The 15,657-nt window shown below is 40.7% G+C and overlaps 1 pseudogene; it reads left to right on the top strand.

Annotated features, from left to right (window-relative positions):
* Nucleotides 1-625: 625 nt before the first annotated feature.
* Nucleotides 626-15,657, top strand: part of LOC149162615 (pyruvate decarboxylase 2-like) — a 33,390-nt pseudogene continuing 18,358 nt past the window's right edge.

Raw genomic sequence — 15,657 nt, 5'->3', positions numbered from 1 at the left:
GGAGGATGCCAAAGATATGTTCGAGGCCTTCCTCAGGATCAAAAGAATGGTGGATATAATGTATGAATCTTATGAGAAGAAAATGGAAAGAGAGGAAGGGGAGAAAGAAAGAGAAGAGGTCGAAGTTCCATCTACCCCCTCGAGTACATTCATCTTATTCATCATCTTCTTGTCATTCAGATGTGGAGATCAATTAGAGACTTCAAGAAGAGAATGCTAAATTGAGGATACTTCTATGAGAAGAGAAAGAGGAGAAGCAGAGATTTTAGCTTCAACTATGATCCACGAAAGAGGCCTTGGAAGAATTGAAGTGCAATGAAGACTTTGCAAAGCCATCACCATCTATTTCAGCATCAACAGTTGAGGTAAACAATGTTGATCATTCTTTAGTTTCATTTTCAAATAACATTGTTTATGTTGGAAACATGGAGGTACCCAATACAGGAACTGGCATGAGACTCCTTACCAAGATGGGATATAAAGGAGGAGGACTTGGTGTTCATCACCAAGGAATGACTCAACCATTAGAGGTTGTACAAAGACCTTGATTCACAAGTTTATGATACACTGAAGGAGAGTGCTCAAAGGTATTATAAGTTGTTGAAACTGTCGAGGAAAGAGAATTATGGGAACACATCACCATCCTCCCATGGCAATGCACATTGCAGAGGAAGAGATGAGGCAAGCTCTCATTGCCATAATTGCACCAGAGATAGCCAAGAGAGGTACAACAAGTCTCGATATTCAAGATTTCATTTTGATTACAAGCATGTTAATGATGAGCATAAATCATGGCATAGAAAGACTTGTGGTTTATGTGGTTTACATAACCATGTGATTGTTGAGTGTTGGAAGAGAATGGCAACAAAAAAGAGGATGAGGCGTGAAAGGCCTTTTCCACATCAGGGAAGGAAGTAGGTTAGGCAATTCTAGAGGAAGAATAATTTTTGTATTCATTACAATAGAAGTATTCATCAAAGAGCCACATGTTGGAGGCTCCATCCAGAACAACGTCTTAAGGAAAAAATGCCTGTGCAGAAACTAGTTGGTGAAGGTGTTCAACAAGCAAATCCGCCATATTCCTCTTGGATAACTTTGCTGAGTAAAAGATTGTTTTACTATATTTGGTAGCTTGTCATGGCCACATTTTGTAAATAATGTGTTTCAATATAAATTTAAAAGTGATGATGTGTTTTACATCATTTGTTAAAGTAATAATGATGTTTTGGCCTTTAATTGATAGTTGGGGAATTGGTTTCTATTATGATGTAAACTTGACCACAAAGTATGTGTTATAAACTCATGGAAAGTATGGGGATTCTTGGGTCATTATTGGTCATGTAATTGAGCAATTAGTTTCCAAAGATGTATGATAGGTTTGCAGAGGATGCAGGTGTTGGTTCATCACTTATGGCTCCAAAGGACAAAGGTGAAGGAGAAGGAAGGGTGATCTGTCATGACACTTGTGGTGTAGACAATGTAACACAATAGTGGATGATTATGTTAATGCTTTTGGAGGAAAAAAAGCTCCTCAGTGGGGGGAATGATCCAGGTGGCTCCAAACATGCTCAGAAATTGAACGTGGTTCGAGAAAGGCTCAAAAATCAAAGTCTTCAAAATATAGCCAAAATAATACCAAGTTGTAGTTCTCGACATTATAATTCTAGTGGTGAAGATGGCACTCAAATATGAGCTTGTATGACCAACTTATGGCTCTTTAAAGTTTGTGAAGACAGGGAAAAAGCGAGGCCCACGGTGTGCCACATGGCAGCCCAGTCAGCAAGTGGGACCCACATGGCAGCCCATCAGCCATCAACACATGGCACTCCATCATTGGCTCTTGCATCTGAAAAAGGACAAAAAAAAATGATATTCATATCCTCATATAGTGATAAAAGTCATTAGAAACAAACAAAAAATATATATCTATACACCCCATATAAGAAAAAACTATATCTTAAAATAACCATATAATAAAATATGGTTTTATTAATATAAACCAACGGTTGTATTAAATCCAACAAAAATATAACGTATTCATGGTAAGGTTTGTTATGGTATGGTTTGGAACAAACTCATACCATATATTAAACTATATACCAACCATCGAAACAAACTCCGCTAATTTTAATGTTATTTGGTTATAATACATAACCATAAACTCTGTTTCCTTTATGTGACCACCAACACATCACAGAAAAAAAATGTTATAACCTCCAGCCAAGACTTAACCTCTAGGGAATGAACTGTCAAAACAAATTTCCAATATAAGATTCGAACCCTTAACCTCTGTCGGGCTAGCGAACTCCGCCACTAATGAGCCACAAATCGTTCCTTGGTGGCTTCGTTGCCCATATACTATACAAACCTTCTCCAAACAGTCAACCGGGCAGAGCATAGCAGAGTGAAGGTGCAACCCGGACGGTAGAGGAATTCTGACCAACAGAACCATGAGTGGGCCACAGCAGTGAAACCATGAACCTAGGAAAATTTTATGTTGAAAAGGTTCCTTGAGAGCCAAAGATGCCAATGATAGAATTTGTCATGCTTGTAGTCATTTTGGCATGTTTTCTCCCCAGGAATCCAACCATGCAGACAAAATCTCCATTTGAGAAGTAGAATGCAAGTGCCCAATAATACAGAATCTTTGGAGAATCTTGGGAAATCTAAAAGATTCCCTTGGACGTTGATTTTTTCCATTGTGGGAATGATGCCGACTTTATAGTCATTTTTCACATAATTTCACAGGGAACATAGTGGTATGCTCAAAATTTCCATCCGAGCAGCAGATTTTCCAGCCACCTTCTGGAAGGAATATTTGGTGGAATCTTTAAGATTCCCAAGGGTCCAAAATTTGACTGTGTCAGAATTGGACAAGTTTACAATAGATTTTACACGCCGTATGGCCAAGAATTCAGTGGTGCAATCCATTTCAGCTATTGAGCTTTACATTTTTTGACCATATTCGAAAGTGGAGGTATATGTTGCAGTTATGCCATGTCTTACTTCTTGATTTGTTGAGATGATGCCTTTATTGTTGAGAGCCTTGATTACCATTATGTTGAGGGATACTTGTTGCCACATCATGTGAGATTTGTTTAGATTGTCATGCTGAAGGATGACCCATTTGATTGAGAGTTCCCATAGGGAGAACGTCTCGTGGAGAGACATGCCACTTAGGTTGATGGTATTTTCCCTTGTAATGAGAAAGAACATACCATGTACATGATCATTATTTTCAACACTTAATGAAGTGGCCTCCCCACTCTTGACACCGAGCCTGGAGATGTAACCCACATGGGGTGAAATTCGTTACCAATATGTTATGTGTTCTTGATTTATTTATCATCATTATGTTTCCTCTTCTTTCAGCATGCACATGTGGTTATTTTATACTCTTTTAAATATAATTCTAATAACATCACAAAAGTAAAAGATCTTGGTTAATTCCAATAGCTAAAGAGATTCAAATCAAGTTTGGTGTCAAACTAGTCTTCTCGTTGATGTAAATTGCGAGTGTGAATGACTGAACATGCAACAAGAAATAAAATGGAGGATGATAGAGATATGTACGAGGCCTTCCTCAGCATGTCAAAAATGGTGGACATAATGTATGAAGCTTATGAGAAGAAAATGGCAAGAGAGGAATGGGAGAAATAAAGAGCAAAGGAAGATGCTTCATCTACCCCCTAGTGTGTACATTCATCTTCTTCATTGTCTTCTCATCATTGAGATGAAGAGATCAATCAGAGCCTTCAAGAAGAGAATGTTGAATTGAGGAGCATTCTACGAGAAGAGAAAGAGGAGAAGCAAGTATTGTATCTTCAGTTATGTGCCATGAAAGAGGCCTTGGAATAATTGAAGCGTAAAGAAGGCTTAGTAAAGGCATCATCACATGTTTTAGCATCGAGAGTTGATGTAAACAATGTTGATCATTCTTCAATTTCATTTTCAAATACATTGTTTCTGTTGGAAACATGGAGGTACCCATTACAGGAACTAGCATGAGACTCCTTACCAAGATAGGGTATAAAGGAGGAGGACATGGTGCTAATGGCCAAGGAATGACTCAACCATTGGAGGTTGTACAAAGACCTAGATTTGCAGGTTTCAGATACACTGAAGGAGAGTGCTCAAAGGTATCAGAAGTTCCCAAGAAATTGTTGAAACCGTCGAGGAAAGAGAATGATGGGAACACATTAACATGCTCCCATGGGAGTGTAAATTGCATAGGAAGAGCCGAGGCAAGCTCTCATAACCAGAATCGCACCAGAGATAGCCAAGAGAGGTATAACAAGTCTCGATATTCTAGAGTTCATTTTGATTACAAGCATGTTAATGATGAGCATAAATCATGGCATATAAAGACTTGTGGTTTTTGTAGTTTACATAACCATGTGATTGTTGAGTGTTGGAAGAGAATGGCAAAAAGAAAGAGGATGAGGCATGAAAGGCCTTCTCCACATCAGGGAAGGAAGTAGGTTAAGCAGGTCTAGAGGAAGAGGAATTTTTGCAGTAATTACAATAGAGGTGGTCATCAAAGAGCCACATGTTGGAGGCTCCATCCAGAGAAATGCCTTAGGGTCAAAGTGCCCGTGTAGAAAGAAGTTGGTGAAGGTGTTCAACAAGAAAATCCACTACATTCCTCTTAGAGCACTTTATTGAGTAAAAGATGGTTTTACTAGATTTGGTAGCTTGTCATGGTCAAGTCACATTTCGTAAATCATGTTTTTCGATATAAAGGTAAAGGTAATGATGTGTTTTCCATCAATTGTTAAAGCAACACTGATTTTTTGGCCTTTAATTGATAGTTGGGGAATTGATTTCTATTATGATGTAAACTCGACCACAAAGTATGTGTTATAAACTTGTGGCAAGTATGGGCATGCTTGGGTCATTATTGGTCATGTAATTGACCATGTAGTTTGCAAAGAAATACTACAGGTTTGCAGCGGATGTAGGTGTCAGTTCATCGCTTATGGCTCCGAAGGAAAAAGGTGAAGGAGAAGGAAGGGTGAACCATCAAGATACTTTTGGTGCAGACAATGTAACACAAAAGTGGAAGATTATGTTCATGCTTTTAGAGGACCAAAAGCTCCTCAGTGGGGGGGGAATGATCTAGGTAGCTTCAAACATGCTCATAAATCGAAGGTGGCTCCAGAAAGGCTCAAAAATAAAAGTCTTTAAAATGTATCCAAACCAATACCAAATTGTAGTGCTCATCATTACAATTTTTGTGGCATAGATGATGCTCAAATCCGAGTCTGTATGACCAACTTATGGCTCTTTAAAGTTTAACAAGACAGGGAGAAAGTGGGGACCACAGTGTGCCACATGGCATCCCAGTCAGCAAGTGGGACCCACATGGCAACCCATCAACCATCGACACATGGCACTCCATCATTGGCTCTTGCATCTAAAAAAGGAAAAAAATAAATGATATTAAAAATATCATCTAGTGACAAAAGTCATTAAAAACAAAACAAAAAAGAAAATATTTATACACCCCATATAAGACAAAACTATATATTAAAATAACCATATAATTAAATATGGTTGTATTAATATAAACCAATGGTTGTATTAAATCCAACAAAAATATAGTGTATTCATGGTAAGGTTTGTTATGGTATGGTTCGGAACAAACTCATACCATATATTAAACTATATAACAACCATTGAAATAAACTCCACCAAATTTAATGTTATTTGGTTATAATACATAACCATAAACTTCGCCTCCATTACGTGACTATCAACACATCATAGAACAAAAAAAAAAATGTTATAACTGCCAGCCAAGACTTAACCGCCGGGGAAAAAGGCACCAAAACGACTTGCCAATACAAGATTCGAACCCTTAACCACCACCGGGCTAGAGGACTCCGCCACTAATGAGCCATGACTCGTTCCTTGGTGGCTCTACCGCTCATCTACTATATAAACCTTCTCCAAACAGTCGACCAGGGGAGAGAACATCAGAGCAGAGGTGGAACCTGGACGATAGATCGGTGGAGGAGTTCCAACCAGCGGAACCATGAGTGGGCCACAAGAGTGGAACCATGAACTTGGGAATATTTTGATGTTGAAAAGATTCCTTGAGAGCCAAAGATGCCTGTGACATAATTTGTCATGCTTATATTCATTTTTACACATTTTATCACCAAGAGTCAAATCGTGCAGTCAAAATCTCCATCTAAGTAGTAGAATGCTAGTGTCTAGCAATATAGAATCTTTGGAGAACCTTAGGGAATCTAAAAGATTCCCTTGGAGGCTGATTTTTTCCAGTGTCAGAATGATGCCAACTTTATAGTCATTTTTCACAGAATTTCATAGGGAGCACAGTGGATTGCTAAGGATTTCCATCTGAGCAATGGATTTTCCAACCATCTTTAGGAAAAAATCTTTGGGGGAATCTTCAAGATTTCCGAGAGTCCAAAATTTGACGGTGTTATAATTGGACAAATTTATAGTTGATTTTACACAACTCATTGCCAGGAATTCAGTGGTGCTTTCCATTTTAGAAGCTAAGCTTTGAATTTTTCAGCCATATTCGAAAGTGGAGGTATATGTTGTAGTTATGCCATGTCTTTCTTCTTGATTTGTTGAGGTGATGTCTTTATTGTTGAGATCCCTCATTACCATTATGTTGAGGGATACTTGTTTCCACATCATGTGAGATTTGTTTATATTTTCATGTTGAAGGAGGACCCATTTGAGTGAGAGTTCCTATAGAGAGAATGTCTCGTGGAGAGACACATGACTCAGGTTGAGGGTATTTTTCCTTGTAATGACAAAGAACATACCATGTACATCATCATCATTTTCAACACTTAATGAAGTGACCTCCGCACTGTTGACACCGGGCCCAAAGACGTAACCCTCACTGGGTGAACTTTGTTATCAATGTGTTATATGTTCTTGATTTTTTTATTGTGTTGAAAATAGAAACAAGAAATGATAAATATAGAAGTGCTAAATTTAGTACTACTATAAATAGCATTTCAGGATACCTTCCTATTTTAGTCAATCCCTAAAACTAAAATAGTGAAGTAAAATTCGAATTTGATCTTAGCAACTGTTTGTAAAATAATTAATTAATTCACCATGAGATAATTAGTTGAGGAAAATCAAACATGAAGTCTATGTGGGGACATGCAACAGTTTCTCCATTAATTGAGGAATTTGTCCATCAATTAAAGAGATAAGGATGAGTTGTAATTAGTTGGCCCAGTTAATTGAGTCAAGTCCAGTTAGATAATTCAAATAGTTTGTTGAATTAATGTAAGTTCAGTTAGTTAATGCATGCATGCATGTAACTGCTGCACTTCAGATGGAGGGACAATGTACTATTAGTAGTTAGAATATTCCATTGTGAATATCCCTTGCATGCATAAGGAATTCTTTCCTTGAGGATTATGCAGTTACTTCTTCAGGTTTTGTGAGTGTGATGAGGCCAATTCACACATGTGGATTCACTAGACCCCAAGAAAAACTACGCAAGGAAATAGGAGGCTTGGAGGGCTTGAGGAGGACATATACTATTTCTATTCAGTCTGTGAGCTATATTGTTTGATTGCAGAGAGAGCAGGATAGCTTGAGAGTTGATTCATTTTGTAACTTGAACAAGATTTCCACTTGTATGATAATACAGAGATTGGGGTTTTAGGCTGAGGCTTTCCCTGGGTTATTTCTTCTGTGTTATGTGTGATTGATTTCTCATTCTCAGTTTTATGTGTTCTCTTGATCTTGCTCAATTCGATTAAGCTTTCGCAATGTTTGTTGTAGAAGTAGATCTTGTATTTTGCTTTAGTCTATTGCATAATCTGTTGATCTACAGTGGGAATTTCTACATGGTATTAGAGCAAAGGTGATCAAGGTGAAGAATAGTATACAAGAAGGGAGAAGTTCGAAGTTTGAGGTTCCTGAATATAGAAATCGAGTTCTTATCACATCTCAATTTCACCAATGGCGTTCAGTGGTTTAAGACTCGAGTATTCCCTTGATGGAAGCTCAAATTATATATCTTGGAAGGATCGCATGGAGGCAGTATTAGATGATAACGGTCTAAAGGACTTCATTTATCAAGAAGTCCCCAAGCCGACTGATGCTACTCAACTGGTGGAATGGAAGAAATGTGTGGCTAGAGTAAGGATAATCCTCCTGGAGGGAGTTCGAGACCACATTGTCTCAAGCCTCGATGGGAAGGATACACCATTTTCAATGTGGAAAACATTGAAAGATCTATATCAGAACAACAACGATCAGAGGAAGCTGGCACTGAAAGACAAGCTTCGTAAGATCAAGTGTGAAAAGGGCGACACAATCTCTACATATCTGAACAAGCTCACCACCTGCAGGGATGAGCTTGGAAGTGTAGGGATCATGACCGCTGATGATGACATGGTGAGTCTTGCACTCCTTGGTCTTCCTAAGAGCTGGCATAGCTACCAAGACTCGGTTAATGGAAGAGAAAAATTTCCAGATTGGGAATGAATTTGGTTAGATCTGAAGCAGGAGGAAATAAGAAGAAGCACCAGAGGTGGATCCTCATCGAATCAAGATGATGAGGAAAATATAGCCTTAGTGAGTAAGGTGAGGAAAGGGAAAGGGAAGGCATCCCATCCCAAATCTGGTTCTTCCCATGGTGGGAAGAAGATTGAAAAATCGAAAGTGCGATGCTTTCATTGTCATGAAGTGGGCCATTAAGCTACGAATTGTCCACAGAAGAAATCCAAGAAGGGTTCCTCAAAGGGATTTGATGGTGAGGCATTGGACTCAAAGTTTGAGCTAGATTTATCACTTATCACATGCATGGTTTTATTCATGGTGGGATGTGTGTGGTACTTGGACAGTGGAGCTTCATTCCACATGTCAGGTGACAAGAATGTTGGAGGTACTACACACCTACATGCGGACACTTAGTTAGAGCATGGGACTACATGCAAGATTCCTTCTACATGATTTACTCCCTGATTTGCTCCTTCTTTAACTCCACAACTGGCTAGTTCTTCTACATGATATACTCCCTGATTTGCTCCTTCTTTAACTCTGCAACTAGCTAGTTCTTCTGCATGATTTACTCCCTGATTTGCTCCTCCTTTCACTCTGCAACTGTCTAGTTCTCTTCGGAACTTGTTGTAGGTGTTGAGTCCTCTCATTGATCACCACTATGGTGCATTACCTTAGGATCTTCACCCAGTAATGCTATATCATGAGCAGTGTAACCTATTTTCTAATGAATCATTCTTTTGTTCTTTTGATTTTCTTTTAGTGTTTTTGCTCTGCAAAGCTATGTGTTCGACCTTTACTAGCTAGATTCATCTGTGCAGGTTTTCTAACACATTTACATGGTATCAGAGCCCACAGGTTGCTAGATAAAAGGTGCACTAGTACTTTATTTTGCAGGTATTACAGCTTGGAGATTGAATATTGACAAAAAAATGGAGTTTCCCAAAGCATCGATCCTAACACCGTACAACTATCACGAATGGAAGGACCAAATGGCTCAATACTTTCGTCAAAAAGGGTTGTACAAGATTACCATGGCTGCAGAAGTGGAACCCACTTCAGCCATAGAGAAATCCAAGTACCTCAACTGCATGGATGAGGCCCACGGATCCATATGCATGTGCATCTCCCCAGAGTTGCAGTTTCATCTATCTGCCTGCAATACTCCCAATGAGATTTGGAAAAAGGTTGAAGAACTCTATAGGAAACAGGATGAGATGAAAGGACATCAGCTCAAAGAGGAGCTGCTGTCATTGGATCCACAGAACTATGACAGAATTCAAGACTTCTTCACCAAATATAATGATCTATTGCTACAACTCAAGGGTTGTGGAATTGACAAATCCAAGGAGGAGAGTCGCCAAGTTCTCTCTATTATGTCAAAGCTCGGACCAGAATACTCCATCTTTGTTTCTACATTTCATTCAGTAAGGCTTGCAACAGGTAAATCCTACACCGTGCCTTCTCTCAAAGAGTTCATGGGGTCCCTTACTTTTGAGCAAGATAAACTCATTGGCATGGGGAAAATCAAACCTCCAAAAGCGCATGCACTTGCTGTGCATGATGGCAGCCACAATAAAAATCACAGATCTGATTCAAATAAGAAAAATCAGCAGCAAAAAGACAAGGGAAAAGCTCATTCCCATCCAAAGAAGGAAGGGTACACCAAGCCCTTCAATGACTCCTCCGGCTCGAGAAATGAGAAAGGGAAGAAAGGAAACAAATGCACCTACTGTCAAAGAGGATTCCATCCAAAATCCTCTTGCATGAAGAAACAAATTGACCAAATGGCATAAATCCTTCAGAAGCACAACCTTGGGGACCACATCCCTCAGGGTGCCAAGAAGAAAACTAAGGATCCGCCACACGGGAAAGGTAACAATTTTCATGCTTTAGTTGCAATTAATTCTTCCCCTGATGCATGGATTATAGATTTTGGTGCATCACATCATATGGCTGCTGCAAAGGAAGTCTATTCCTCTTTGGATGCATGCAAAGGACCTCCCATCCTCATGGGAGAAGACTCACCTATTGAGGTCACCAGAAAAGGTAGAGTGGAACTTTTACATAGAAGCTTTGAAGATGTGCTTCATGTTCCAAAACTTTCGGTAAATCTGCATTCAATTTATCAGATCACTCATTTTGGCACTGGAAAGAGAGTGGAATTCACTCCAGATGCAGTGAACATATATGACCTACATAGCAGCTCCAAAATTGCAACAGGTGAGGTAAATAATGGAGCCAGACTGTATACATTTTCTAAATTTATTGAATCTGAATCCTCCTTATTGCTTACACATGCTGATGATAGTAGTAGGCTTTGGCACAAGAGTTTTGGTCACTTAAATTACAGGTATATACAACAGTTAAGCAAGAATGAGATGGTGGAAGGCTTGCCAAATATCAGTTTCTCCAAAGGAGTTTGTGAAGGGTGTGTCCTTGGAAAACATCCTAGAGAAAAGTTTGACACCAGCAAGACTCACAGAGCATCCTCTCCTATAGATCTGATCCATAGTGATCTCATGGGGCCTTTTCCTCATCCTTCCATCAACAAAGCAAGGTATGTGCTTACATTTATTGATAATTTCTCACAGTATACTTGGATGTATCTTCTCAAGGCCAAATCTGAAGTTTTTGCGCACTTTGAAGATATCAAAGCACTAGTTGAGACATAGTTAGAGAGAAAGATCAAAGCCCTCCGTACAGACAATGGGGGGAATATGTTAACACAACACTTTAGAAACTTTGCCTTGAGTCTGGCATACAGTTGTAGTACATAGTTCCATACACTCCGCAGCATACAAATCTAGTGCATGCATATGATGATCCACATCCAAGCACAGATCGGGCTTTCCGCAGTGAATCAACTTCCCCTGTCATAAATCAGAGAACAAGGAGCTTACGTGAGATATATGCACAAGACCACCCAGTTGCTAGAAATGGTCTCGTGGGGGATAATTCTGATCCGCAGAGGACTAGATCAGAGTTTATTGAGCCTCCTCTTGCCCTCACTTCCACTGAACCAATGCCATCCTGGCATTGTCCTTTCGTTTAGTCTTCTGATCCACAGTCTTATGTTGAGGTTGCTGGGCATCCATCTTGGGAGTCTGCCATGGAGGAGGGGTATAACTCCCTCCTTGAGAACCAGACCTGGGATCTGGTCCCCCTTCCTTCAGGAAGGAAACTTGTCCGATGCAAATGGGTCTACAGGACCAAGAGTGCTACAAATGGGCAAATCACCAGACAGAAAGCTAGGCTAGTAGCCAAAGGCTTCCAACAAGTGCATGGCATTGATTATGACAAGACCTTTGCTCCAGTAGCAAAGATGGATTCCATACGCCTTACACTTACCATTGCTGCTGCCCAGGGATGGGAAGTACATCAGATGGATGTGAAGAATACCTTTCTTCACGGAGACCTGTCAGAGGAGATTTGCATGGAGCAGCCACATGGTTTCATTCAGGATTCATCTTTGGTATGCAGACTAAAGAAATCTCTCTACGACCTTAAGCAGGCCCCGAGAGCTTGGTATGCAAAAATGGATTCTTTTCTCTTATCACAAAACTTCGAAAGATGTAAGTCTGATCCGAATGTTTACATGCTCAGGACACATGATTCTCTTCTTATCTTAGTTTTGTATGTGGATGATCTCCTAATCACTGACAACTTGGTTTCAACAATTGTTGCAGTTAAGAGGGCCTTGCATGATAAGTTCTTGATGACGGACATAGGTCCATTACACTTCTTTCTTGGTCTTGAGATCAGCTAGGATGCCACAGGCATCAATCTCTCTCAGGCTAAGTATGCACAGGATCTCCTCAAGAGATTTCACATGACTGACTGCAAGCCAACACCGACTCCTTTTCTGTTTGGGGTACGCCTTGAGGATGGAGGTGACACTCCATTAGTTGACAGAACTCTCTACCAACATCTAGTGGGGAGCTTATTGTACCTCACCCACTCCAGACCAGATCTCTCATATGTAGTAGGGGCAGTTTCGAGATACATGCAGGAGCCGCATGAGCTACATTGGAACACTGCCAAGCGCATCCTCTGATATGTGCAGGGCACCATCACCTTCGAGATTCACTATGCAGCAGGCATTGCATTGAATCTCCTTGGCTTCACTGATTCTGATTGGGTGGGTGACAGCATTGATCGCAAGTCCACCTTCAGATATTCACTCAGTCTAGGGTCTGGCCCTATCTATTGGTCGAGCAAGAAGCAGGCTGCTATTGCTCTCTCTTCAGATGAGGCCGAGTATAGAGGAGTAGTCAACATCACCATTCAGGCTCTATGGTTACAACACTTCCTCAATGAGTTGGACATCCAGTTCCACCAACCCATTGTCATCTGGTGTGACAACCAGAGCACTCTCAAATTTTGCAGGGATCTAGTACAGCAGCAGCGGACGAAGCACATAGAGATCCATATGCACTACATTAGAGACTTAGTACATGATCGGGTCATTGATTTGCAGTTCTGTCCTTCAGCAGAACAGACTGCAGACATATTCACCAAGACATTCACTGAGTAGAAGTTTCGCTCTCTGCGCGATTGTCTTGGAGTGAAGGACACAGTTGCTTAGCAACTGTCTTTTCTTCCTCTTTTCTTTTGATTACATTGTATTTTGAGGGGGGGTATTTCCCACAAGGTTTTCCCTCTTTCCTCAATTTTAGTACAAGTTGCACTGTATTTTGGGTGACCTTTGGCCCTAGTTGCCAGGGCCCATTTTCTATTTTTCCCCATAGTGGTGTTTAGGGGGGGTGTTGGAGGTACTACACACCTACATGTGGACACTTAGTTAGAGCATGGGACTACATGCAAGATTCCTTCTGCATGATTTACTCCTTGATTTGCTCCTTATTTAAATGGGCAACTGGCTAGTTCTTCTGCATGATTTACTCCCTAATTTTCTCCTTCTTTAACTCAGCAACTGGATAGTTCTTCTGCATGATTTACTCCTTGATTTGCTCCTCCTTTCACTCCGCAACTGGCTAGTTCTCTCCAGAAATTGTTGTAGGTGTTGAGTCCTCTAATTGATCACCACTATGGTGCATTACCTTGGGATCTTCACCCAGCAATGCTATATCATGAGCTTGTAACCTATTTTCTAACGAATCATTCTTTTGTTCTTTCGATTTTCTTTTAGTGTTTTTGGTCTGCAAAGCTGTGTGTTCAACCTTTACTAGCTAGATTCATCTATGCACGCTTTCTAACACATTTACAAGAATCTTTTCAGTACCTTGGAGGAGAAGGATCTCCAGATGCAGATCGAGATGGGAGATGATGGAAAGTACTGTGTTTCAGGTGAATGTATGGTTGTGTTTCAGAGGGAGCATGGAGCTCCCCTCACCTTGACTGCTATAAAGTATGTACCAGGTCTGAAGAAGAATCTTGTGTCTATCACTATGCTAGAAGATAAAGGCTATGATGTAGTCTTTAGTAAAGGAAAGGTATTCTTGAGGCATATCGATACTGGACAGACAAAGAAAATTGGGATTTGAGTAAATAATCTCTACAAGCTGGAGGTAGACGAATGTGCTGCATTGAGTTCCAAGGTTGAGATGGTGCAGAGCCAAGATGTTGGCGAGCTATGGCATAGAAGACTGGGCCACTTGCACCATGGAGCCCTGAAGATCATGCAACATATTTCTACAAGATTACCTAAGGGAAAACTTGAGCAGACAAATACATGCAAAGGTTGTACCTTGGGCAAGTATGAGAAATCTTCCTTTCCAGATCGAGACAGTAGAGCTGGAGCAATCCTAGAGAGAGTTCACTCAGATGTTTGTGGACCATTCTCTATAGCCTCCACTGCTAAAAAAAGGTACTATGTTATTATTATTTATGATTTTTCTCGTAGATGCTGGATCTACTTTATGCAAAAGAAGGATTAGACCTTCTTGAGATTTTGTGAGTTTAAAGCCTTGCAGAGAAAGAATCTGGAAAGAAAATAAAAGCCTTGCGTAGCGACAATGGTGGAGAGTATGTCTCCCAAGTATGTCTCCCAATAGTTTAAAGACTTCTTCTTTGCAAAAGGAATTAAACGGGAATTGATGGCACCCCATAACCCACAACAGAATGGGGTGGACAAAAGGAAGAACAGATTGATTGTGGGAGCAGCTCGAGCGATGTTGCATGACCAAAGCCTACCATTGCATTTGTGGGCTGAGGCATGCAATATAGCAGTATACGTGCAAAACAGAAGCTTGCACCATATACTGGGGATGAAGACACCTATGGAGGCCTTTTCCGGGAAGTGACCTAATGTAAGTCACTTCTGAATATTTGGATCATCATTTTACTGTCATGTGACCAAAGATGCCAGGAAGAAGCTAGACCCAACAGTTGAGTTGGGAATACTTGTGGGGTACACAGATACACCCCACAACTATCGGGTGTACCTGCCTTCCACTCAGAGGACAGTGGTGCGCAGGGATCTGAATTTCAACGAGAAGAAAGCCATGCGCTTATCACTTGAGAGGGAACTCAAGTTGCATGCAGAGGAGGAACTTTCAGTTCCTAAGGAGGAGGAGCCTCAGATTGATGCAGAGCAGCGCATGTAGAGGATCTTGGAGTGGAGACATCCACTCATGCTGAGACTTCCAGAGATGGGCGGAAACGCTCAAAGGAAGCTGACAGGTTGATGCTGGATGCATGGGAGAATGTGGGACAACCATCTTCTCAGCGCAAATAGAGGAGGTTGCTCGAGCGATACACTGGGTACATGGCCCTGGTTGGGGAGTGTGTAGATACCAAACCTTCTTCATTTGAGGAGGTAGTGCAACAACCAGTCTGGGTTGATGCAATGGTAGAGGAGTATGACTCTATCATTCGGAACAGTGTGTGGGATGTTGTCCCAAGACCTCAGGGCAAGTCAGTGGCGAGTTCCAAATGACCTTACAAGGTAAAGCAGGTAGCTGATGGTAGTGTTGAGAAACATAAGGCAAGATTTGTTGCCCGAGGTTTCTCACAGTTTGAGGGGATCGACTACGATGAGACTTTTTCTCCCGTAGCAAGGTGCTCATCGGTTATATTGATGTTGGCACTATCAGCTCAGATGGGGTGGAAGATCCACCAGATGGACGTGAAGACAACATTCCTCAATGGGAAGATTGAGGAGGAGGTGTACATTGAACAACC

The sequence above is a fragment of the Pinus tabuliformis genome, chromosome 5_2, assembly GCF_031772625.1.
Source record: "Pinus tabuliformis cultivar Carrire ecotype Pingquan chromosome 5_2, CPIR1, whole genome shotgun sequence".
In the NCBI taxonomy this organism is placed as follows: domain Eukaryota; kingdom Viridiplantae; phylum Streptophyta; class Pinopsida; order Pinales; family Pinaceae; genus Pinus; species Pinus tabuliformis.
The sequence above is the reverse complement of the archived record's forward strand: the minus strand, read 5'-3'. Positions and strand labels throughout refer to the sequence as shown.